General features: G+C 35.2%; 1 long non-coding RNA gene across 1 annotated transcript; it reads right to left on the bottom strand.

Moving 5' to 3' along the window:
- Positions 1-3,209, bottom strand: LOC124896135. Its single transcript, XR_007052642.1, has 2 exons — positions 2,776-3,209; positions 1-2,657 (listed from the first exon to the last, which is right to left on the bottom strand). It is a non-coding gene; the product is annotated as an uncharacterized LOC124896135 (long non-coding RNA).
- Positions 3,210-17,305: the final 14,096 nt, after the last annotated feature.

Here is a 17,305-nt window from a genome sequence, read left to right as displayed (position 1 = left end):
TGTGTAGCAGAGAGAACAACATATATTGTCCACTTGGATAAGTATTTCTTGCCTAAAGTCTTTACTAGTTACCATCAATGGCATTCTTCCACTATTGATTCCATCAAAATCTCTGATTCTTCTACTGACCAATATCATTCTGCTTCAAAGCTTCTATATTCTTGACAATGTATTTCATGGCTTAAGTGCTGTTTTTTCTAAAGATGAGCTACAAGCTTTGAAAAGGTCTCCAGGATTTGTTTCAGCTTATAAAGACGTACCTGTTGAACTCCACACTACACATACCCCTGAGTTCCTTAAGCTCAATCCTTCCTTTGGTCTTTGGCCAGCTTCTAATTTTGGCCAAGATGTCATCATTGGCATCGTAGACACAGGAATATGGCCTGAGTCGCTTAGCTTTAGGGATGATGGCATGCCTGAAATCCCGAAAAGATGGAAGGGAATTTGCCGAACAGGCACAGATTTCAACTCTTCATTGTGTAACAGAAAACTCATTGGGGTTAATTATTTCAATAAGGGAGCTTTAGCTGCTGATCCTAGAGCAAATATAGCCATGAATTCTGCCCGAGATACTTTCGGTCACGGCACACATGTAGCCTCACTTGCTGCAGGAAATTATGTCCATGGTGTTTCCTACTTCGGATACGCCACGGGAACTGCAAAGGGAGTAGCTCCCCGTGCTAGGTTGGCTATTTACAAAATATCATGGCCCGAATTTTCAACCTCAACTGCAGATGTGATTGCTGGTATGGATCAGGCTGTTGCAGATGGAGTAGACATAATATCGATTTCTAGTGGATTCCGTCATATTCCATTATATGAAGATACTATAGCAATTGCGACTTTTGGTGCCATGATGAAGGGCATCTTAGTTTCTGCTTCTGCTGGACATAGTGGGCCAGATTTTGGGACTCTTGGCAATGGAGACGCGTGGATCATGACCATTGCACCTGGTACAACAGATCGAACCTTTGCAGGGACTCTAACTCTAGCCAATGGGCAAAAGATGAGGGGGTGGAGTTTGTTTCCATTGAGTGCGCTTGTCAAGGATTCAACTTTGATATATAACAAGACCCTCTCTTCTTGCAATTCGATTGAGTTGTTATCCCAAGTTCATTCTCCCAACATTCCCAACTATGAAGTCATCATCTGTGATGGTTCAGATGGATTGCTCTCTCAAATGCGCACTGTAATGGAGGTCAGATTTCGGGTAGGTATCTTCATTTCTTCGGATCCAAGAGCACTCACTTCCAAAAACTTCCCAACTCCTGGAATTGTGATCGGCCCAAAGGAAGGTAAACAAGTGATAAATTACGTACCAAAAACAGAACACCCTTCGGTGAGCATAAGTTTTCAAGAGACGTATGTAGATGTCAAGCCTGCGCCCAAACTAGCCGTATCATCCAGTAGAGAACCCTCTAGAAGCTATCTTGGAATCACAAAGCCTGATTTAATGACACCAGGGGTACTAATTTTGGGTGCCGAGACTGCCTGATAAATCTGCAACTCGTGTTGGTCATAATATAGATTTGGAGAGTGACTACATTCTTCAATCAGGCACATCCATGGCTTGTCTTCATGCATCTGGAATTGCTGCAATGCTAAAATCTGTACACCCTGAGTGGAGTCCATCAGCTATTAAATCAGCAATGATGACCACTGCCAACCCGTTGGATAACACTAGAGACCAAATCATAGCCTCTGATACCAACGAACCAGCCACACCCCTAGACATGGGAGCAGGGTTCATTGATCCAAATCGAGCTCTTGATCCAGGACTAATATATGATGCTACTACACAAGATTACATAAATCTTATATGCTCTATGAATTTCACCGAAGATCAGTTCAAAACATTTGCAAGATCATCAGCAAATTACCACAACTACTCAACCCCATCAGCTGATCTCAATTATCCATCATTCATTGCTCTATGGGAGTCTGACATTGAGCAGAAAAATTTCCCTTGGTTTGTCAAGAAATTCACAAGGACAGTTACAAATGCTGGTTCAGGTACAGCTAAATATACAGCAAAAGTGGAAACTCCCAAGAACGCCAGAATATCAGTATCACCACAAGTTTTAGCCTTTGGGAAAAAATATGAGAAGAAGAGCTATAGTATGACTATTCGCTATAGAGGTGATGAGAAATTTTCTACAAATTATGGTTCCATCACTCGGGTTGAAGATAATGGAAAACAAACTGTAAGAAGTCCTATTAGTGTGCATCCAGTTATTGAGGTTTGGGGGTCCTGAAATCCTGTACAGTTTACTTTAAAGCAAATAAATATACTCACCTATTTGGATTTTCAGAAGATTCTTTTGATTTTGTTTACAGGACTGGCCATTATCTGGTTATTAAATCAATCCATTTTAAGAAGTTCTAAGTTTGATCCAACCCGCTAATCCAACACCCATCACCACGTATATTTGCATTCACTTACATAATTTATCAAACATGTTCAAAGCTCAGGCATTTGTTAAATATCCTCTCTAACTAAGAGTACCATTGTAATAAACAAAGAACTTTCCTTATTGAGGAGGATGTCTGCACATAGATTCTGATCATCATGGAAATTGCAGAATTAACAGTAGAACAGCAACAACATGAAGTGAAGTTGTTGCTCATATTTTCTTGGATGGTACTCGCTTCCTGACCTAGCATTTAGGATTGAGTTAGGTTTAGATATAATAAGTTAAACTAGTAGTATAAATTTTATCATTCAACCAGAAAGAATAACAAGCATGAAATATGTAATGTGAACAAGTAACTAACCAGAATTTAAAATACATCAGGAATGTAGCGGGATAGTTGAGATTCCTTGATAATCAAAAATTTCAGGTTCGAACTTTTTGATAGGAAAAATCTTTCTGCCACACGTTTGACATTGAATTGATTGTACCAGTGAATTTCAAATATTCATGCCTAAAAGAAGTAGAATCTAATGGTGAATTCATTAAGAAAATCAGGTCAAGGGTGTGTTTGGTATGATGAAAAATGTTTTTTGAAAAGTGCTTTAAAAAAAAATAAGTGACCACATTCATTGCTTGTGGTAAGAAAATTTATACACAACCACTCTTCTAAGAGTTATATCAGTGATGGTACTCAACTAATGAAAATTATGCAATTTTAAAAAGAAAAAAAAAATTGTAACAGAAAAGTCACATTATTCTTGCAATTTCACACACAAAATTCGTCACTACAATCATGTCATACACAACCACTCTTCTAAGAGTTATATCAGTGATGGTACTCAACTAATGAAAATTATGCAAATTTTTTTTTACAAAAAAATTGTACAGAAAAGTCACATTATACTTTCAATTTCACACATAAAATTCGTCACTACAATCATGTCATATTTTTGTCACTTAGCTGACATGGAAGTACTTTTTTAAAGTCAAAATTTTTTTTTAAAAAAATAAATTGAAAACATTACACTAAACTCGCTCCAATGATCGGGTCCTTCTTCGAATCTCGCACATAACAAAAATTTTAATAACAAAACTTATAAAAGCTCATTTTGATAAAACAAAATAACAATGTTTTCTACTACAACATGTTTATTGAAGAGAAGACACCGAGACACTTATTAAAAAAAAAAAAAAAAATCTCTGCTTTACCGATCGAACAAATATTATTGAAATAATTAGTGGGTCAATCATTAATTCAATCTATATATAAAGAAAATTCTTATAAACAATATACAACCAAAGTTTTAAAAGGCGTGGTACATGGGTTATGAGGCGGGCTATTTTAAGTAGCACGAAATAAGGAGTAACTCCATGACGTGGACGTAAGCCCCATAATAAGTAAGTTTTTAATTTATAATATAGTAAGAACATATAGTATAATAACACAAATTATACAAAAAAACAATATTAGTTTAAAAAGAAAATTAAAAAACACGCAAAAAAAAAACAAAACTTCTAACATCATTTTACAAGTAGAACTGTTGCAATGATATAAAAATTATTATGAGATGCAAATCAACTCTAACATCTTAACTTTCAAAAATAAAAGAATCACAATTTCTTAAAATATATGACTATTATACAATGCAATTTACCTCCTAACGAAAAATAATCAATAAACTATTAATATTATAATTAAAGCATCACTCTTTCATAAATAAAAATAAAATACATTCAAATAACAAAATAATAAAATATGATAATTTTGAAATATAGGACAAAAACATATAAATCAATGACAAGTGAAAATATAAAATTTGAACATGCATTTTAAATAAAAATGTTAAGTCATATTCACCCTCAAATGTTCTCACTTAGTAAATAAGTTAGTTACTCTTAATTTAAAAATTATCAAGCATCATTCATTTAGTAAAGAATTATGAGGATCAACAGTATCGATTAAGAAAGTTAGACATAATTTGTGTGAGAACTACTAGGTGAGCCCCAAGAGTTGGAGTTTAAGCGTGTTTAATACGTATAATCGAGCGCTTAGGACGTAAACCGAGCAGAACTAAACCCCACGCATAAATTCCGAGGCATTTTGTCAGTACCCCTCCCCAAAACAAGTCCCTAAACTGCCTTTTAAGCCACTGAATATAACTAAGATAGTTCAAGGAGTATTAAAATAAAAAGATTAATACTACACGGCATAAATCTTAAAACTCTTAATTACCGTGCCAATAAAAAGTAGGAAAAATACATTAATCCTCAAACATCCTTATTATTTGAAGAGTTGTTGTGGGTTATTCCTCAATTCTAGGACCTATTTTCAGATGAACTCAAACAAAGAAATTAACCGAAGAATATATAATATAAATACTAGGAAAGATAAGTAGAAGACACAATGTTTTTACGTGAAAATTCTTTGCTCAAGGAAGAAAAACTACGACCTACCTCAAGGATTTTCAAGCTCCACTATATCCAATCAAACACTTGAATACAGACTCCAATGATTAACTTCCTAATCCTTTATTTTCTAGTAATAACTCTATTACATGGAAACACAAGTAGTAACTCTACTACGTCAACCTCCAACTAACTCTAACTGGACATACCAAGCTAACTCTAGCTTGAATAATCACCTAACTCTAGATGATTACAAAGGAATTTGAGTTACACCACAACACCTATAACAATCATAAGTAAACATAGGTAATCATTTAAGAACAACTTACAATGACTCAACTACAACAAGAAAATAAAAATACAACTCGATGAGAAATCAGTCCCCTATTGCAAGTGGAGTCTTTGATTTCAGCATCAAAGGATATTAGTTGTAAGAATATGAAAGCATTAGTTTTCTTGTTGAGAAAGATTAGCAATATATATTATGACACAAGAAAATCTAGGAGCGATCCCATTGATTGAGGTAAAAAGGTGGCAACAGCTTTTCCCACCAACTTTTATACTTTATGTCAGTTGCATAGTTGACCGTGATAGTGACAGATGAGCCCAACTTGTTCCCTAAATGATAAAAGTTTTGTCATCACAATAACTCCAGGAATAGGTCCAAACTATAAGTTTGTCAATCATCAAAACTGAGGACTTAACAATTTCCCCCTTTTTGATGATGATAAACCCATGCAAGCAAATCAGCATACTCAACATCTTCAAGAAACTTTCCACTCAACATAGTCTACAACTTAGCAACACAAACATCATAGTCCACAACCATTTCCATCCAAATTTATCATCCAATTCCCCCTATCACTAATACCTTTAAGTATATTAACATCTTATATTTTTATTCCCCCTGTCTATGAGCATCAAGTTCCACCAAGTCTATATTTCCCCTGAGCATAAGAACCTTTATGTTTATTACATAGTCCAGTGACATCCCAACCTCTCTAAAGAAATACAAGATATTCATCAAAACTTCCTCCTTTTGGCATCATAAAAAAGATTAAGCAGTAACCCAGACATAGATAAGCATACAAGTTAATTCATGACTATTGAGGCAACATTTACATGAGCAAGAAGAGATTAGATAGAAATAGGAGAATTGATAGTATAGAGATAAAAAAACTTTCATTCATACATCAATCAGTACCAAATGTCATTCAAAAACAATAACCATAAAATATCATAATAATTGTTCCAGTTACTCATCAGAGACAAAAACGAGGAAAAAAGATAACAAAGTTTCACGGGGCTTAGGGAGAAGAGACAAGAGATCAGGGTGGAAAGGAATTAAGAAGAAGAACCAAAAGCTTTATCAAGTTGCCTAAGGACTAGAGTCATTCTTTCACTTTCTGCAGCATATGGCTTAAGAATTTATTGAGTTAACTCTTTATTTTTTACATTCTTCAACTTAAGCTTCTAACTTCTTCACCCTCTTATCCAAGGTAGCATTCTCTTCTTTCAACTTTCCAACAGAGACGATTCCCTCTTATGCTTGTACACTTGATTCTACCTTCAAAGCAGCAATTTCAACATTCTTTTGACCCACTATGTCTTTCAGGGCATCTACCTTCTTTCTAAAACCCTTTTGTACATCAGTCAGCTTAGATACAATGGACCTAGATTTTCCACTTTCTCTCTTGGGATGTATTCATTATCTTCTAAGGTGGTGAGATTGAACACCCATTTTATTGACCCTATCTTTCCCTTGCCATATTCAACATCAAAATAGAAAAACACTCTATTCAACCAAAAATCATAGGCTAAACCATGTTTTCCATCTTTTGTAGACATGACTACGTTAAAATGCTCAAGCATAATTTTTAGAAGGTTCACCTTTTGGTATCTAGACAACATTTCCATTAGGTACAAATCTGGTCCAGTCATAGTACACCTCTTTTTTGATCTGGAAAGAAGTACCTTATTCACCAGTTCAAACGACAATTGATACTCTCTTTTAAGAACCTTTTTGGTGATATTTTTACTGTTCAAGTCATCGAGTTTACTACATATTCCCAAAAACTATGCAGCCCCATCCCCTGATCTAACTGACCTTATCCCTACAGTGGGAGCCCCAAGGATCTCAAAAAATATATCTTTATCTAACCCCATATCTACTCCATATACTTGTGAGGTTAAATACAGACCATCATCAGAAATGGTTAAGTTGTGGTAGAACATCCTTACAACTTACTCATGCAACATGGGCACAGAAAAATCAAAAAGGTTTTCCAAACTTTAAAACTTCACCCAGTCAAGTAGTTCCCTCATTCCAGGCATGTTAGCCATAGTTGTATCAAAAAATCTTTCTCTCAGGACATTTTGAGTCTTGAGAATCTTCTGTCGAGCTTCACGAGACAAACCTTTTTCTTTGAATGGTGTAGATTTCTTAGATAAACTAGTTCCCATCCTAGCAGTTCTGGAAGATATAGAACTGAGACCTAGTCCCTTATGATAAACATGATCTGACCTTCTTTTCTTATCGGTGACACTAGGCACTAACTTTCTTACTAAGAACCATTTTCCTTTCCTTGGTGAGGGAACTCTTATTTCCTTTACTTTCTCTTCAGTAGGATCAACATATATTTTAATGTAAAAGTCAACAGACTCATCCTCAGAGTCACTTAATCCTTCAAACATCCATTTAATCTTACTGACAGTATCTTCATTCGATTTAGCAATACTCATTACCTTTTCACCATCGAGTTCAACTATATATATTCCAACCCTTTTGGGAATTCTTCTTCTTTCAATGTTTTCCTTCCTTTTTTCCAGTGCTTACCTCATGATATTTTTGGAACTAGACCTAGTTCTAGTAGTTTTGGGAGTTATAGAGGAAGCCTTGAGTGAGGAGGATGAGGACCTCTTCTTAGATATTTTCCAGGATAAAGGCTCATTATCATTATTATCAAAGACATTCATGCTAGTTTTACTGTCACTAGATGGATCAAGAACTAGTGGAATCACTATGTTTTCCTCATTAGAATCTTCAGAAAGATCATTCTATCTTCTAGGGGACAGAGTTTGTGGATTGCTATTGGAATCCTCATTAGGTTTAATATCATCAACTCCTTTTAAGGATGAAGTCCTGGGATAATTCATATTTTTTTGAAAAATATGATCCTTGGAAATTTTTTATAAGGAAAGAGGAGTAAATTCAATAATGTATAAATGCTCCTCTGAGTTTGAAGAAATAGAAGGGGTGTCGATCACTTTCAAAGAGAGAGGTTCTTATTTCGTTGTTCTAAGAAGATGAAAAGGACTAAGACATTCCACAGGGGTTGGAGAGACTATGAGAGATGACAAGATCAAGACTTTTGTTTTCCTCTTTGAACGATTGGGGAACTGATGAGGTTAGATGTGAGAGAATTTTTCTAAATATGAGAGAAAATAATCTGATTTTAGTCTTTATATAGGGCATGAGATAATGGTTGAGATTAAAAGATGTGATGCATTTGAAGAGATGTTTCGGTCAGATGAATGCGTCTACTGAGTTTAAACTCCAAGTGACAGCTTTTTGAGAGGGCGGGAGAGTGATGTGGTACAATAATTAACTATTAAAAACAGTCATTATTTATGAATAACAAGTGGCACTAACCTAATTAAGAAACTAATCCCTAAGTGATGATTAGGTTTAATGACTTTATGCCATTTCATCACTCATTTCATTCTTTCCTTCCTTGTCATAGGTGTATATCTGCAAACATATAAAGATGAATTAGACACATAAGACATTATCTAAACCAGATACTTGCTCACAAATTCATATCTATATAAAGGACTGTTATGAGAGTAGTCAGCGTTATCTAAATCTTATCAGCTCCATCCTTCCTTGTTCTACTCAATCAGTTCTCTACCAACTTTCTTTACATCTTTCATCAAGGAGACCTAGTCTCCACTAAGGGCTTCCATCAAGAGGGATTCTTCATATTTTCACTATTAACTCTAAGCACCAATCATCAGCCTCTTATGTGTATTGTTCCTATTGCTTTACCCTGCATTCAATCAATCATTTATTAATTTTAGGAATCCATTTAATCTTGGGTTCCCAGTAAGGTGACAGGGGAAAGATTAGCCTATTCTTTATCTAGTTAGTCAATCTTTGTTTCCTCCTCTTAAATATTGTGACACTTCTCTTCTCGCTCGGAGCTACAATTTTGGAGGGACATATTTCCTTAGAGTGATCATCTTTTCCATAATGGGTAAATAAGATATTATTTTTTCTCTTTGCATATCTAACTGAAATACTAAATCTATCTTCTTGACTACTGTATCCCAAGCCTCTTCTGTTATTAGACTCTTGGCTGGCATGGTTGGTCATTTCTTGTGAGGATGCAGTCTACTTGAGACCTTTCTTAAATTTAATCTTTACCCTGGTCAGTTCCTTCTCAAGGATAGAATTTCTATCATAAGAGGCAGATAGTTCACCTTTGGCATTTGTCAATTCTTCTTCCAATTGAAACTGTATTCTAGTTCCTTCCCCTTTACCTTTTTAGATCTTGTTATGAGATTTTATCTACCCATTTATTTAGTAGATTATTTTCATAAGCAAGAGTCTTATCGGTAGCTTGATACTCAGCCACTTGCATATTCAGTTCCACTATTTCTTCTTTATATTTTTCAGGTTCTTTCTTCAATCTTCTCTTTTTGTTTGTGAGTTCAGCCATTTGAATACATATTTTAATTACTTCTTCCTCTCATTTTTCCAAGGCCTTCTTCAAATTTTTCTTATCTCTATCAAGATCATTCAAAGATATAATCAACATAGAGGAAAAAGATTTCAGCTTATTTAGGGAGTAGTCCTTCAGATTTTCCTTGATGTCAAGTAGAGTGACAGATTTTTCTTCCTTATTATCACTATCATCCATTAAAGAAAAAAGTGAGTCAAAGGTTGATACTTCATATTCCATTACCATCATAGAGGCATCTTCTCCTTGTTCGGATTTATTTGAATCACTGGAAAAATAGGTTGCCAACACCTAATTGACAACCTTGTCTACATCAGCCTTCTTGTTAAAATTTACAGAAACCTATTCTTCCAGCAGCTTATCCAACATACTCGTTGTATTCTATATTAATCATAGGTAGTCCTTGATGTAGTGGCCAAGCCTTCCATATTTATGAAATGTGTTACTTCTCTTCCCTTTCTTTAAGATCCTGCTAGACTCTTCTCTTTTAGATAAGGCACCAGACTTTCTTAAGGCTTCGAGAATCTTTTTTCCTATATAGGCTATCTCTTCATCTTCTGCACTAGTTGTTTCTTTTGCTTTCTTGAGGACCAAATACTTTTCATCCTTGGGATCAACCTTTAATTTCTCAAGTTTCTTTAACATCTCATAGGTTTTTAGATTGCCTATTAGATCATCCATGGCCATATTATTTAGATCCCTGGCTTCTGTGATGGCATCAACTTTTCTTTTCCATCTCTTTAGAAGAATGCTTGGGAATTTCCTCTCCTACTTATGGGTTGGGGTAATTTCATTAAGAAAATAGAGCTCATTTGTTATTGCAGTGAACCTTGTGTGCATCTCCTGAATAGATTCACCTTTCTGCAAAGTAAAGGTTTTATATTGATTAGTCAACATGTCCACCTTGGACTGTTCAAGGGTTGTCTAAAGATAATCCCAGATTTCTTTAGCATTTTGATAGGTATAGATCCTATAGTATTCATCTAGACCAATACCACACACCAATATCTTCTTTTCTTTGTAGTTCTGTAATCCCCCGTACTTTTCTAAGTCCCATTTAGCTCCTAGAATATCAAGGGTCAACTTTATAAATAAATAACTCTTGATACAAGTAGAATTTTCCAGTTATAGATCCACCAAGTTGTATATAATTGAACCAGGTTTTCAACGATACCAATTTTGCCTTAATCCTATACTCGGTTGAGAAGTTATGGTGATTTTAGTGAAAAATAGTAGAGCACCGTGATAGCACTGCATCGCGGTGAGGTACAGAATTGCAATTGTATGAATTCCTGTGAAGCATCGTGATTATCTCGCACCGCGGTCAAGTTCAAATTCCCACTCGTCCTTTTCCAGTAGCTCAACGCGATTTGCCTGTATCACGTCAAAATTCTCAAAACAATAGACACCGCATTGCGATGGAGTGAAAAATGGCACTTATCATTTTCCAATGACGCAACGCAATTATGCCACATCACGTCAGAGGCCAAAATGGCACTCATCCTTTTCTAGTAAGCCAGCGCGATTATGGCGCGTCGCATTGAGGCCCAAAAATCGAGACTTCCAGTTCCGAACTAATTTTTAAAAAAGGCAACCTATTCATTTTCCAAGCCCCCAAATCGTGTTAAACATAAGATTTAACCTATTCTAAGCATTATATGCTCACTTTTCATCAAATTACTCTCCAAGAAACCCTAGAACCTCAAAAACTTAAACCCCAAGAAATTCAAATTCCACCATTCTTTTTCCAAGATAACCCAAAATTCAAGATTCCTAATTCAAAATATTCAAGAATCAATCCTCAAGAGCACAAATAGGAACTCAAAGTTCAAGCTTCTTCATCTATTCATCTATTAAGGTATGTGGGATTTTTCACCAAGGATAATTCTTTCATCCTTGTGCCTAAAATTAGTTTTAAAGTTGAATTTTATATGAAATTATATAAATTTTAGTTTAAGGTTTATACCCACTTATTACTATATGAAGACTATGATATTTTGAGAAATTTAGATGTTGAATTGCTTGTCTACTTTTGTATTTTTATGCGTATTGCAGTAATTTCCAGATTTAGAATTGAATTACCAATATTTCCATTATCAAGAATGAACTTTATGATGATTTGACCAGAATTTGATACATGGATTATTATGCCCTAGCTGAACATTGATATTTCAAGAATGACAACGCTTTAAGCATCTGATGATTGGTTGTTTTCAAATTTTCATAAAGATTCTATCTTTCAATAAGATATGGGATCCACTTTATAATTTTATTATAGTTTACAAAAAACAAACTAGCGTTGTTTACAGTTTGAAATAGATAGATGCATAATTAGTTTTCATTATAATCCCTTATGCTAGTTTAAAAGTGGATTTCCACATAAAGAGCACACAGATTAAAGGGAGTAGTATTTCGCACCGATTTGGGTATGTTCTCATGCCCCAAAACTATGAGCCAATACAGGTTCGGACTATCAAATTATTCCCATTTCTATATGGATGATAGTTACAGATGTGATCACTTAGATTAGGTTATACTTCTTGGCAAGAGTATGCCACCCCTCCCCAATGTGAGGTTTTGGACACTATGTAGCTTACATAGTGTATTTCGATTAAAAGAACCTCTATACAGCCTAATAGAAAAGACTACAGAAAAGAATAACAGAATAACTTTTAGAAACTAAGTGAAAAGGCTCACAGTTTTATTTAGATATTGTTTTATATAAGACATTGACTATAAGATTTCAGCTTTCAGTTTACAGGTATAAAAGTGAGTCCTTTCTACACTTAGATAGTATGATTTCAAGATAGTATACAAGTACAACTTTTAGAACTAAGTGTTATGAATCACTAGATTTATACAGTATGCTTTATCACTCATAATCATGATTTTCAGTTTTTAGTTATTGAAGCTATTGTGAGTCATCTACACTTAGCATGCATTCTTTTGCACATTTATGCTAATGTTGACATATCATTTTACTTATGCATTCACCCCTATATACTCAGTACATTCCATAAGTACTGATCCCCATATATGTCTATGTGCAACATTGTCTTATAATGTAGGTTCAGGTGCTCAGTTTCAGCAGCATAAGTGATTTTGAGCATCTCCATCTACATCTCGATAGTTGGTCAGTCCTCATAATTTGGGGACCTAGTTACTCTATTTTTTAGCTTATTAGTATTGTTGATTCAGTAATTTCAGCCAGTTTGAGTTAGCTAGGAATTGTCATAGTGGCTCTCTAGTTATTAGTAGTAGAGGCTTTTCAGACTGCTAGATTTAATTCAAATTTTTAGTATTGATTATCCAGACCTTTGAGTCTAATATTTTTAGATATTCTTTTTAGATGATTTTATCTTAGATTAGACAGACTTCTACATTGATATTATGTTCATATTTCTCTATTTATGAGTATCTAGATCTAGTAGAAGGCTTACAGGGTTAGCTTGAGGGTAATCATAGTCTCGAGCACCGTGTAATGTCTTGGGTCTCATTTTTATAGTGTTACAAACTTGGTATCAGAGCCTAAGGTTATAAGAGTCCTAGGAAGTTAGACAAGCCGCATGACGTAGAGTTTTGATCATGGGTGTGAAGCGCGCCACATTTATTAGCAAGAGGCTATGGGATAATTTTAGAAAATTATTTTTTTCTTTCATGATCTATCATGCTTACAGTGTCTTTATATGCTTTTAACTCGTGCTCTTATGTGATAGTTGAATATGCCTCCTCGTCGAGCTAATGCACGTAGAAATAATAACCAGCCACCCCAGCCTGTTGACCCTCTGAATGAGAATGTATCCCATGCTGAATTTGGGGCTGCCTTTCAGGCATTAGCCCAAGCTGTGACTGCTAGTGTTCAGGGAAACCATCAGGCAACAGTCCTACTTCAACAGAATGGGGATCTACCAGCAGCCAAAATTCATGATTTTATGAGAATGAATCTGCCTGAATTCTTTGGATCAAAAGCAAGTGAGGATCCATAGCTTTACTTAGATAAGATAAGAAAGATCACCCATATTATGCATGTTACTGAGGAAGATAGTGTAGAGTTGGCATCCTATAGGATGAAGGATGTGGCGTATGATTGTGTAGTTATGTGGAAAAATAGTAGAGGTGAGAATGCATCTCCTATGAGTTAGCAGGTATTTCAGGATGCATTTCTAGACAGGTTTTTTCTATGTAAAATAAGAGAAGCTAAGGTAGAGGTGTTTGTGAACCTGAGGTAGGGCTCGATCACAGTGGAGTATTTCCTTAAGTTCAACCAGTTGTCTAAGTATGCCCCTGATATGATGGCTGACACTAGGGAAAGTATGTGTAAGTTTGTTAATAAAGTATCTGGTTTGGTAGTCAATGAGTGTAGGACTTCCATGCTTATTGGGTACATGGATCTTGCTAGGTTGATGATTCATTCCTAGCAAATTAAGGTAGAAAAGTTGAAGAAAAGAGAGAGGGGAAATAAGAATGCTAGAATCGGGCAGTTTGAGTATCGCCAGACAAAGTTTAGAGGGAAAAATCATTCGCAGTTTTAGAATCATTCATCTATGCCAGTGCCATCTTCATCTAGTGCTCCCACCCCCAGAGCTAGACATGAATAGTGAAGTAAGACTTCTATGTCCAGATCTCAAAATAGGGTGAGTGGAAATCCTAGTTTTCTCTCCATATGCTAAGTATGGTAAGAATTATCTTGGTGAGTGTTTGTTAGGACAGAAAAGTTCTTATGGTTGTGCTAAATTGGGACATAGAATCAAAGATTGTCCTTATTCTAGGTAGGGAAACAACCATGTTCGTCCCTAGGCTCAGGCTACTAGTGCACCAGTTCCTCTAGGTCGCCTAGTCCCTCCCCAGGGCACATCATCCAGTACCAGTGGCAGTCAGTGCCAGAATTAGTTTTATGCTTTACATCCCGTTAAGAGCAGGAGAGTTCACCAGATGTTGTCACTGGTATGATTCATGTCTTTCATCTTGATATTTATGTGTTGTTAGACCCTGGGTCGAATTTCTCTTATGTGAACCCACTAGTTGCAGTAAATTTTGAAATAGGTCCTAAAAAGATCCCTGAGCCCTTCTTAGTTTCTACCTCAGTGGGTAAGTCAGTTGTTCCCAAACAGATCTATAGAAAGTGTCCTATCACTCTCCTTCATAAAATCATGTTAGCAGATTTAATAGAGTTAGATATGGTCGACTTTGACCTTATTCTTAGTATGGATTGGCTCCATTCCTGTTATGCATCCATAGATTGTCGCACCCTAGTAGTGAAGTTTTAATTTCCAAATGAGCCAGTCTTTGAGTGGGAAGGTAATTCAGTGTCTCCCAAGAGTCATTTCATATCCTATATTAAAGACAGAAATTTGATCTCAAAAGGGTGTATCTATCATCTAGTTTGAGTCAAAGATACTAATTTTGAGACTCTAACAGTACAGTCAGTTCGTGTAGTCAATGATTTTTCTGATGTTTTTCCTAAAGATTTGTCAGGGGTACCACCCAATAGGGAAATAGAATTTGGTATTGATCTTTTTCCATATACTTAGTCCATCTCTATTCCTCTATATTATATAGCTCCAACCAATCTTAAAGATTTAAAAGAGTAGCTTAAAGACCTCTTAGATAAAGGTTTCATAAGGACCAGTATCTCTTCGTGGGGCGCTCTCATCCTATTTATGCGAAAGAAAAAATGGTTCTTTGCGAATGTGCATTGACTATCGTTAACTAAATAAAGTCACAGTCAAAAATAAATATCCTCTTCCTAGGATTGGTTACTTATTCAACCAACTCCAAGGTGCAAGTTACTTCTCTAAGATAGACCTTAGATATGGTTATCATCAACTTAGAGTAAGGAAATGTGATATTCTGAAAATAGCTTCCAAAAATCGATATGGTCACTTTGAGTTTCTAGTCATGTTATTTGGTCTTACAAATGCCCTAGCAACCTTTATGTACTTGATGAACAGAGTGTTCAAATAGTATTTGGACATGTTTGTCATAGTCTTTATCGATGATATTCTTGTCTATTCTTGTAGTGAGGATGACCATGCAGACCATCTTAGAATTGTGTTATAAACTCTTAGAGATCACTAGTTGTTTGCCAAATTCAACAAATGTAAATTTTGGTTAAGGTCAGTAGCTTTCTGATATTGGGCGTATTTATACACCTAAGCACCATAACTTATCCATATTTTAGCTAAGTTTAGAGAACAAAGTTCCTAGTTTCTTATGTTTTTACTCTACTTCTATGTAATTGAGCTAACCGATGTGATTAGCATGATTTCAGGATTTAATGAAGTAGATGAAGACATAATGGGACTATAGAATGTGGATGGCATATGACACAAGAGAGAATAGCAGTCTGGACCAAATGTGGCACCTAGAAACTGTGTCCAAGACTAGTTTATCATTTATAATTAGTTCAGGAATGTAGAAGGCAATTATGAGAGAAAAGATTATTAAAAGGCTTAATGCTGAATTTTTATTCATTATTGATTATTCTGTATTATTTTGGATTGGAGAGTGGCAACTTAACCTGGATAGAGAGAAAAATATTTTCTCTCTTGTTTTCACTATTCACACACCAAGATCATCTTCTAGTTTTTGGTATGATGAATATATTTATGATGTTTTTCATTTTATTCATTAGTAGCTAAGTTTATTTGTTAGGGTTATGGAAGCCTTGTAGCATACAATCTATCACTTTGGATTTTGAATTCACTATGCATTGATTTTTTTACATCATACTCTCTTCACTTATCTTGAATTCTAGTGGTTGCAAACATAGAGGATATGCCTTAAAGTGCAACTTGTTCGAAAGAAAGGTTGATGTACAGAAAATAGAGTAGTGACAAGAAAATAGGATTTCCAACCCCTATTTCATATGTTAATGCCTTAATAGGATTAACTACTTGAAAATTTCACATTGTTTTTGGTAAACACTTTTGATTTGAGAGAACTAAAGTGAATTAGTCCTTGATGGTTAATAAACACTAGGATTATGTTATTAAATACAATACGTTTCTCTGTAAGCACGATGCATGTATGAATTCATAAAGCCCATAGTTAGAAAGTATTGAAAACTACAAGGTGGACATAACCCTAGCTTGCTATTTCTCTGCATTCAAATACTACTACACATATTTTATCTTGTTAAACTGAAACCATTAATTTGTGAACTGGATCAAATCCCCCTATTTATTTTACAGAAACTAACGATTAAAAGTCAACTAATTCGCACGCAACTTAATTAGCACCATATTCCCTGTTGGATTCGACCCCAACCTAGTTGGGTTATATATTTGACAACGACCGCTTATGCTCTCGTCAGAGAGGTGCAATTTGAGTGTATCACTTTCCTTAATCATATTGTTTCCAGTGATGGCATTAGAGTTAATCCCCAAAAGACATAATCAGTAAGAAACTAGATTAGACCTATCTCTCCGTCAGATATCTGAAGTTTCTTGGGTTTAGCTGGCTATTATTGACATTTTATTAAGGGTTTTTCTTCTATTGCATCTTCTATGTATAGAGTAACTCATTAAAAAGCTAAGTTTCAGTGGTCAGATTCCTGTGAGAAAAGTTTTCAGGAGTTGAAGACTCAACTCACTTTAGCCCCAGTTTTAGCACTACCTGATGGTATAGATGGGTTTGTTGTCTAGTGTGATGCCTCTAGAATTGGCCTGGGTTGTGTTTTGATGTAGAGAGGTAAGGTTATAGCCTATTCCTCTAGATAGATTAAGCCTAACAAAAATAACT

This window comes from Capsicum annuum, chromosome 1 (genome assembly GCF_002878395.1).
Source record: "Capsicum annuum cultivar UCD-10X-F1 chromosome 1, UCD10Xv1.1, whole genome shotgun sequence".
Classification (NCBI taxonomy): Eukaryota; Viridiplantae; Streptophyta; class Magnoliopsida; order Solanales; family Solanaceae; genus Capsicum; species Capsicum annuum.
The sequence above is the reverse complement of the archived record's forward strand: the minus strand, read 5'-3'. Positions and strand labels throughout refer to the sequence as shown.